Consider the following 10,000-nt stretch of genomic DNA (forward strand, 5'->3'; position numbering starts at 1 on the left):
CCTCGCCGACACCCGATGGACCTCGCCGACACCCGATGGACCTCGCCGACACCCGATGGACCTCGCCGACACCCGATGGACCTCGCCGACACCCGATGGACCTCGCCGACACCCGATGGACCTCGCCGACACCCGATAGACCTCGCCGATACCCGATGGACCTCGCCGACACCCGATGGACCTCGCCGACACCCGATGGACCTCGCCGACACCCGATGGACCTCGCCGACACCCGATGGACCTCGCCGACACCCGATGGACCTCGCCGACACCCGATAGACCTCGCCGATACCCGATGGACCTCGCCGACACCCGATGGACCTCGCCGATACCCGATGGACCTCGCCGACACCCGATGGACCTCGCCGACACCCGATGGACCTCGCCGACACCCGATGGACCTCGCCGACACCCGATAGACCTCGCCGATACCCGATGGACCTCGCCGACACCCGATGGACCTCGGGACGTAAACATCTCGCTCGCCTTGTGTCGACGATGTGCGTAATTCTGCTTGGCTTCTCTGCGGGGCTTCGGTTACAGGGCTTATCGGGATGACACGCCTCCATCCTCCATCTTTACCTTTTTGGGGAATGGGAGGGGGGGAGAAGGAGGAGGAAAAGAAGGAAAAGAAGAAGAAGGAGGAGAAGAAGGAAAAGGAAAATGAGGAGGAGGAGGAGGAGAAAGAAGAAGAAAAAGACGAAGAATTGTGGGAAAAGAAAAAAAAAATGAAGAAAACAACAGAACAAAACAAAAAAAGCCATAAAAGAAAGAGAGAGATAATAAAAAAACAGACAAAAAATACAACAGAAAATGGGAGTAGCAGTTCCCAATAAAAACAAGGTTTCTCTCCCCTCCCCCCCGGCGGCTGGCTACTCACACCGAGCGAAATCAGCGCCTTCCTGCCAGCCCCTTGACCACGTACGCACGCACTCACCTGGGGAAGGAAAGAAAAATACCATTTAGAAAAGGTGCGTTAATTAGAGTACATCAGGATATACGTTTTAACTATTATCATTATTATTATTGTTTTATTATTTTTTATTTATTTATTAATTTATTTTTCTTGGGGGGCAGTTATCACACAAGTCGAATCTATTCTGAGAGATGGGACGGGGAAATAAAACTGATAAGTAAAAATTAAGCTAATACATGGTACAATAAAGGGGGGGGGGGTATTCACAAAAAAAATAATACTGAAAACAAACATCGTCAGATTATCCTCACAGAAAACGGAACAATGAGACCAAACACTGTAAAAGCATCTCCTAAAGGAAAGTTCAGCACTGAAAACAAATATTTGAAAATTACATTAAAAAAAAAAGAAGAAGAGGGAAGATGAGGAAGGAGAAAAAAAGTAAGAAGAAGAAAAAGAAGAAGAAGACGAAGCTGAGGAAGAAGAGGAAGAAGAGGAAGAAGAGGAGGAAGAAGAAGAAGAAGAAGAAGAAGAAGAAGAAGAGGACGAAGCAGAGGAAGAAGAAGAAGAAGGAGAGAGAAAAAGAAGATGAAGAAGAAGAAGAAGAAGAAAAAGATAGAAGAAGAAGATAGAAGAAGAAACAAGAAGAAAAAAAAATGGGTAGGGAGGAGGGTAAATGCAAACGCTATCTCCTCCCCTTCAAAGTCTATCCTACGGAGATTTCCTGATCCAAAACCCGAACTCCTTAAGGGATATCCAACGCGTCCGTTTCAAGCCCGGCAACTATCGCATATCAGCCTTCTTATATATCGCGTGTACGATTGCCATAACAAATATACAAGTGAAATAGGAATAAAGAAAATAAAGCATTACCCCAATCATATTATTAGTTGCAATGCAAGAAATGATTGTTGATACTGGCGATAGTCAAGCTGATGGTCGTGGTCATGATAATGAGAATAACCCCTAATTAATATAATTTTGGTAAACATCATGGCGACTAACTATAACTTTAAACAATGATCATCACTGCAACTATCATCATCACAGTAAAAGAGACCAACAGCAACGACAACAAAAAGCAAAAGACCCAGCTCAACAAACACCATTCCCAGCGAAAAGGTTAAGTCAAGCTCTAGGCTGGGCCCAAACCTACGTTACATTTAGCCTTGTTTAAGGGGATAGCGGATCCTGAAAACCTTTTATATGTATATATGTGTATGTATGTATGTCCGTAGGAGGCGCCGACGAGCTCCTATATCGTGTCTTTAATTAATCCGGTTGAACAACACGCCCTTGGGTAGGTTCCCACCCTTTGTCCTGCACCCGAAACAGGCTCTGAAGTGTACCCTGGCGCCTCAGATCTCACCCTTCTGGAGTCGCGGTCACACTATTCCCATCTCACTGTTCACACTTGCCTAAATTTATGTGATTTCCTTCTGCGTTTCAACTTTGGGTTTAGTTTCACTCTTTTTTTTTCTTGCTGAGACACACTTGTCGTCATATTTTGTTTGTTTTTTACCTCTTGGATTCACTTTCGTTCATTTTCTTGAAACACTCACCTTCATACTCTTACTTGGCTTCACACAACCCCCCTCCCTTGAATTCACTTTCAGACGTTTTCACAATTGTTCTCCCTCGACCTAACTTCCCGCCTGGCTTCACTCTCACCCTCACGCCCTCCCTTGATTACGCTTTCACCCTTTTTCACCGTTTTACCTCCACTCCCAAAAACCCTCAACCCTGATCCGCTATAACCATTTACTCGTCACCCCCCCACCCCACCCGACCCCCACGCACTCACCCTTGCACCCTTGCACCCTTCCTCTCGTTGCAGCTCTAGTCTGGCCTCCCTCTCATCAAAACGAAAGCGCATGCAAGCCTCTGTAAATAATGCATCACAGGGGATTTACCTGCCAGGCTAATTTCATATTCATGCAAATGCCAGAGTTTCAGTCACACAAAAGGATTCACTTTAATAAGAAGAATCTAAAGAGACGAGAAAGGTGGATGGTTCAAACAAGGACATGTTTTTTTTTTTTTTTTAAGAATATGATGATATAAGGAAGGCCACAAATATAAATGATATCCAACGATAGGACTAAAAATATAAAGAGATAAAAAAAGGACCCATTTGATCTTTCCATTAATATAAAGAGTCATAAGAAAAGACACATCTTATCTCTCCTAGAATAGAAAGAGAGACAAGAAGGGTGGACGGTAGAACAAAGACCTCATCTCACCCTACTAAGAATACAAAGAGAAACACGAACGGACACATTTCATCTCTCTAAGAATACAAAGTGAAATAAAAATAGGCAAACAGCTCTAACAACATTTTCCAAGGGGCTATTCCCCTCTACTGTCTAAAACATGCATGGCACTACATTACCCCGATGCCCTGCGGCGCCCATCAGTCAATAACACGCATTCCCATGTTCAGAGTCTGACACGAAGTCAGCTCAGCTCTTTGGCTTATACCCAGATTATGGATTCTCTTTCTTTCTTTTTTTTCTCTCTATTACTTTCCTTCCGTCTTCATTTTCATTTTCTCTCTCTTTCTCTTTCTATACAAGACAAGACAAAGCGACTCCCTCAGGCACGCCAAATCTCCTGCTTTAAAACAACAATCAAAGCAACAGACAAATCAGAAACTGTCACCCTATTCCACTAAATAAATAGATCAAGAAATATGAATATAAACAAATAAAAAAACATCAAACAAATAAAACAAATAAAATCATATAATACAAACAAACAACAACATTACTTGCCATTTCAAATCAATGACCAATGAACACAAAAACAAAAACAAGAAAACGACAAAAAAAATTAATCGATAGTCATAGAACCTCAGCGTGTCACGAGTCACGAGCGACAGGAAGTCTCTGTTATTGTGCAGTCTAGTCTAAACGAGAGGTCTATTGTTGCAGAGAGTGCATGGCAACTTGGCGACGGAGAGAAAACACATTATGGTGTGCCTTTAATCATGATGAAAAACAAAGACAATTTTTTTTAAACATGCATAATCAGCTGGACTAAAAATGGGATTTCAATTTCCTGTCTTTCTTTATTCTCTTTTTTTATGGCTAACAATCAACCATAAACGTTTCAGTAATCAAGAACGCCTAAAGGGAAACAAGGCACGAAAGTATATGCATATATATATTTATATTTATATATATATATATGTATCTGTATATATATATATATATATATATATATGCATATATATATATATATATATATATATATATATATATATATATATATATATATATATATATATATATATATATATATATATATATTTAAGTGTGTGTGTGTGTGTGTGTGTGTGTGTGTGTGTGTGTGTGTGTGTGTGTGTGTGTGTGTGTGTGTGTGTGTGTGTGTGTGTGTGTGTGGTGTGTGTGGGTATACAGTGGGTTGTGTGTGTGTATGTATATACATACACACTATTATATATACACAATATATAATATATATGTATGTATGTATGTATGTATATGTATGTATGTATGTATGTATCTATGTATGTATGTATATATACATATATATGAGTACAAATATATACAATACCAAATTTTGAGGAAGACCAATCAATCCCCATTACACTTCACTCAAACGGCTTTCCTTAGATTCCCATTTTTCTTCCCCCTACCTTCTTCCCCTCATTCCCCTCCCTCCTTCCTCATCCCTTTCCCTAGCCCTCCTCCCCTTCCCCCCCACCGCACCCCAGCCCACTCACAAACACCCCGAGCGCCGCCCGTCCAAAATAAAATCCCCGTGATAAATGGGGAGTCCGCCCTTGGCAGCCCAAGACAACGGCGATGGGCCCGCTGGCGGACGGACGGTCCTTCTTCAGCGCCGCAGCATTCCTTGGCTGCAACTTGCAAGGGGGGGGGGGCTGAAAAAAGGATCCAATCTGTATAAATAGGGGAGGGGGGAGGGGGCTGAAAAAGGATCCAATCTGTATACAAAGGGGTAAGAATGTCGTTTCCTCATGGCTAAGACCCGTCGTGTGTGTGTGCTTCCCATACTGTGTCGTAAAAATGCAAGGTGCTTCTGCTTCATCATATACAGTAGTTCTTACCAGGATGTGTGTGTGTGTGTGTGTGTGTGTGTGTGTGTGTGTGTGTGTGTGTGTGTGTGTGTGTGTGTGTGTGTGTGTGTGTGTGTGTGTGTGTGTGTGTGTGAGTGTGCACGTGAGTGTGAGTGTGCATGTGAGTGTGCATGTACATGTACGTGTGCGTGTGTATATGCATGTGCCTCTGCGTATGCATGTGCATGTGCGTGTACGTGGGTATGTGCGTATGCATGTACGTGTGAATGTGCGTGTGTGCGTAAAGTAAGTTCTTGTAAAAAAAAATGAGGCAACCTTTAGATACCACAGCACACCAAAACTGATGCCCAGTCATTGCACTCTCGTTCAACTCGCATAATGTTTATGCCCTTTTCCCTTTACTGCAAAAAGAGCAAGTCAGTTTGTAAACTAACAAGTCCAACCACACATAAATAAACTCACTGATCTATTTTTCTTCATCCCCGAAAACATTTCCAAATTTGTATTAAAGTATTTTTACACCATCACCATCACCACCACCATCATCATCATCATCATCATCATCATCATCATCATCATCATCATCATCATCATCATCATCATCATCATCATCATCAACAACATCCTTATCATTATTGACTTTCCTTTTTTTCTTATTTTTTGCAACATTTCACGATAAAACCAGATAGGCCTAGATCTCTGCAGATGCACTTTCGTCACGAATCCTCTATGAATCATCTAACGCCATCATGCAAATCTAGATGGGCCTCATGGACATGCAACATCGATTTCCAGCTGACGCACCGTGCAACATTCTAAGCAAAATAGTGTTTAAGCAACGAGAGCTCATACGCGGATTACATGCCTGCTTTAATTTCGCATATATTTCGAAAACAAAAAAACAAACAAACGAAAAAAAAAAAACAAATAAAATTCAATCGTTCATCAACATTGCAAAAAATAAAACGGAAGAAGGGGAAGAAATGTAATAAAAATTATCGGACTAAGACGAAACTATAAACCTCCCTGACGTGATCCTACCCTTCCTACATTCATTGCAAATCAGGCAAACCCTCCCTCCGTGCAACTCAACCTGCAACATTAAACACTCGACGACGAAAGTTCCAGCCCCTGATTTGCCTGAGTCAACACCCTCTCTTTCTTTCTTTCCTTCCTTCTTTTTTTTTCTTTCTCTCCTTCTCTCAAAATGTATTATCCCTCTCCCACCCACCCATCTACCCACCCACTCATTCACCCACCCTCCCTCTCTCTCTCTCCCTGATCCGCCTTCCTCCTAAACCCAACCACACACCCACTCATTCACCCACCCTCCCTCGCTCCCTAATCCGCCTCCCTCCTAAACCCACCCATACAACCACCCATCCACCAACTCATTCACCCACCCTCCCTCGCTCTCTCCCTGATCCGCCTCCCTCCTAAACACACCCACCAATCCACCCACCCATCCACCCACTCATTTACCCACCTTCTCTCGCTCCCTAATCCTAAACCCACCCACACACCCACACACCACCCAACCTCCTTCCTTCCTTTCCTCTTTCCTCTCTCTCAATCCCCCCTCAAAAAAAAGAAAAAAAAAAGAGAGAAAAAAAAATCCTCAATTACACCGAAAACAATTTAAAAAAAACATGAAAATCACACTGCAAGCGCAACAGAGCCGCGACACCGGCCGCATGCAAGCACAGGTTCTCGCACCGGTGGAACGCGGCCAATGCGCATTCGGGTCCACAGCTGCGAACCGCACGGCTTGATATATATAATCATAAAAAAAAGAAAGAAAAAAAAACAATCGTTCATCTAAGACGGGAAGTTTCTGCCAAGGAAAAGGCGGTCGGTCGGTGAAGGAGTTGACTGTACGAGGTTGAGATTGAAAGGTTAATTATTAAGGCGCGAAGGCAATTTATGTCCCGTGGAGGACCGAGATGTGTTTCTCACGCGGACAAAAAAACAACAACAAAACACCCTGCTACAGAAATCTCGACTTTAACACACGAAGCAAGGAGGGCGATGTGATTGGACATGCATGCGCACCAACGCACACAGACACACGGTAAAATGCGAGCGTGCTCACACTGAGAATGAGAAAAAGATAGAAACAGACAAACATAAACACAAACACACTCACTCTCTCTTTCCGACATCGCATTTCCCTGAACCGAAGACAACCAAAAATCCAAACATCATCATTGCCACTCCTCCGATTTTTCCCTGTTTTCATCTTCGTCTTCTTTTTCTTCACATTTTTCTTTTTCTTCTTCGCATTTTTCTTCTTCTTCTTCTTCTTCTTCTTCTTCTTCTTCTTCTTCTTCTTCTTCTTCTTCTTCTTCTTCTTCTTCTTCTTCTTCTTCTTCTTCTTCTTCTTCTTCTTCTTCTTCTTCTCCTTCTCCTTCTCCTTCTCCTTCTCCTTCTCCTTCTCCTCTCCTCTCCTCTCCTCTCCTCTCCTTCTCCTTCTCCTTCTCCTTCTCCTTCTCCTTCTTCTCCTTCTCCTTCTTCGCCATTGTCTTTTTATTCTCTTTTCGTCTTCGTCCTGATCTTCTCCCTTTTCTCCGCTCTCTTCTCAATGCTCTTTCCAATATTCCTAAAACCAACAACGTCCAAAGTGCGAATCGATGAGAGTAAACATTCCATTCCAGTCTCAAGTCGCGCAGATTTTTTTTTTTTTTTCTCCTCAAATCTCGGGCGCCGTTTCTTTCCTCTAATCTCGATCGCCCAATTTTTTTTATTTATTCTCATCTCACGTTGCCATTTTTTTTTTTTTTACCCTATCACATTTCCTCCCAATCTCTTGTCGCTAACTTGCCGGTCCTCCCTTTCTTCCACTTTTTTTTACGCTTCTTTTCCTTGCTTATCTCTTTTGCTCTAATTCTATTCGAATTTATTTATCCCTTAATTTACTGAATAGTTATTCCCCACTCGTCTCCTTTCCACCACTTTTGATCAGATTTTCGTAAAACGTAATTTTTTATGTCCATTTACTCTCCCCTTTTTATACTTGCTCTTCCTCTGCCAAAATTCTTCCTCGAAAAGTATCCTTCCTCAAACGATTCATCTTTTATTTTGTTTGTTTGTTTTTATTTTTTTGCAATCCTTTTCTTAGATCGTCTCTGTTTTTCTTTAACGCTGTTCCTATACCACTGTTGTTTTTTTTCTTTCTTTTTCCTTTTCTCCATTTTCGTATCAATTTATGTTGCAATGACCTTCTTTCCAGGAATTGTGTTTCCTCGTAAACTTGATGATTCATTCCCCAGTCTTCATATCCTCCATTTTCGTTCTAACACAGGATTTTCTTCAAATGTTTCTGTTCGCTTTGTTTTTCTTTGCTGTTTATAAATTCTCCTGTTTTTGTGCACATTTCCGCTTTCTTCCAAATTCTTTCTCGAAAACGGCCATTTTCTCACACCATTTCTTTACTTCTTTGTTTTCCCAATATCTTTTTTGCTGTCTTTCCTTACACCCCTCTGTGTCTATGGTAACGCTTTCTCTTTTTCATTTTTTCCTTTTTTATTCTGTCTTCTTTTTATTATTATTAATAATATTTTTACTAATAAAATAAAACTTGATAGTTATCCCCAGTATGTCTGATCCTCAATCCATATCTTCTTCACTGTCGCTTTTTCTTCAATTTCCGTAAGATGTGTCTGTCTACACCCTTTTCTTTTCACATTCAGCTACTCTCCCATTGTTTACAAACGTCCTTCCACACTCTTTCGAAAGTGTCATGTCTCTCTCGATCTATCTTCTCTATTTGGTGTTCCTTGCTTTTGTTATCTTTTATTTAGATCCTAACCTTCTTAAATTGACATCGTCTACTCTCTCTATCCCTTTCTCTTTCCCACTCTCTTTCTGCTACTATTTTTCTATTTCTCTCTCTTTCTCTCTCCCTCTCCCTCTCCCTCTCCCACTCCCACTCCCATTCCCACTCCCACTATTACTCTCACTCACACTCTTACCCTTCATCTTCATTTCATCTTCATCCTCACCCTCACCCTCACCTTCATCCTCACTCTCACTCTTCACCCTCACCCTCATTCACACCCACCCACACGACAGCGAGACCAAAAGCAAACGCAAGCAATGACCAAGCAAAAGAATCTCCTAAGACTGTCATCACGAAGCGGCGAAAGTGGCGCTGCTAAGATCACGAAAACATAAAGGCAGATTCTTTCTTTTCATTCACTTATTCCTGAGCACTTTATTTCACTATTTTTTTTTTCTTTTGTGCTTATTTATCTCAATTACTCATTTCTCTGCATATCTACTTATTTACTCATTCATGTGTTGATCTACTGATTTACCTATTTATTCTTTTATCTATTTATTCACTTATTTGATTAATCTATTTACTTTTTTTCAGAAATGCAACGCCGTCTGCTGAATTTTATTCGGAGGTATAAATATAACGGATGAGGAGGAGGAAGAGTGAAAGAGGAGGAGGAAGAGTGAAAGAGGAGGAGGAAGAGTGAAGGAGGAGGAGGAGGAGGAGGAGGAGGAGGAGGAGGAGGAGAAGAGGAGGAGGAGGAGGAGGAGGAGGAGGAGGAGGAGGGGGAGGAAGAGAAGGAGGAGGAGGAGGAGGATCAGAAGGAGGAGGGAGGGAAATAAAGAGTGGGTGAGGAGGAAGGATGGAGGGAAGGAGTGGATGAGGAGATAATGAACAAGAAGTGTAAGAAGACTTAGAAAAATAATGTGAAGAGAAAGACGAAAAGAAGAAGAAAAATTAGACAAAAAGACGGAAGAAAGACCGAAAGGGAAGAACAAGACCACGAAGACGCAAAACAAAGTAGATTCGATTCTACCCCTTGTCCCTGTGTAAAAAAAGAGAGAGGAAAAAAAAAAAAAAAAAAAGAGCCCGGCGCCAGATGAGACGCCATCTGTGCCTATATTTTAGGAAGTGGTGCCGAAAACATTTATTCTCTCCTACAACCAGGCGCCAAAGTCTTAACCTACGGCATTCCCCTTAAATGTGAAGGGTTAGGCTTGTGTAACCAACCTCCTGTCCTGTG

General features: G+C 42.0%; 1 protein-coding gene across 1 annotated transcript in view; it reads right to left on the reverse strand.

Annotated features, from left to right (window-relative positions):
• LOC122247087 (protein phosphatase PTC7 homolog) overlaps positions 1–10,000 on the reverse strand; it is a 167,478-nt gene that overhangs the window by 121,834 nt on the left and 35,644 nt on the right. The gene's annotated exons all lie outside the window — the stretch shown is intronic.

Source organism: Penaeus japonicus, unplaced genomic scaffold, assembly GCF_977035675.1.
Source record: "Penaeus japonicus unplaced genomic scaffold, GWHDUDI00000001_assembly GWHDUDI00000008, whole genome shotgun sequence".
In the NCBI taxonomy this organism is placed as follows: domain Eukaryota; kingdom Metazoa; phylum Arthropoda; class Malacostraca; order Decapoda; family Penaeidae; genus Penaeus; species Penaeus japonicus.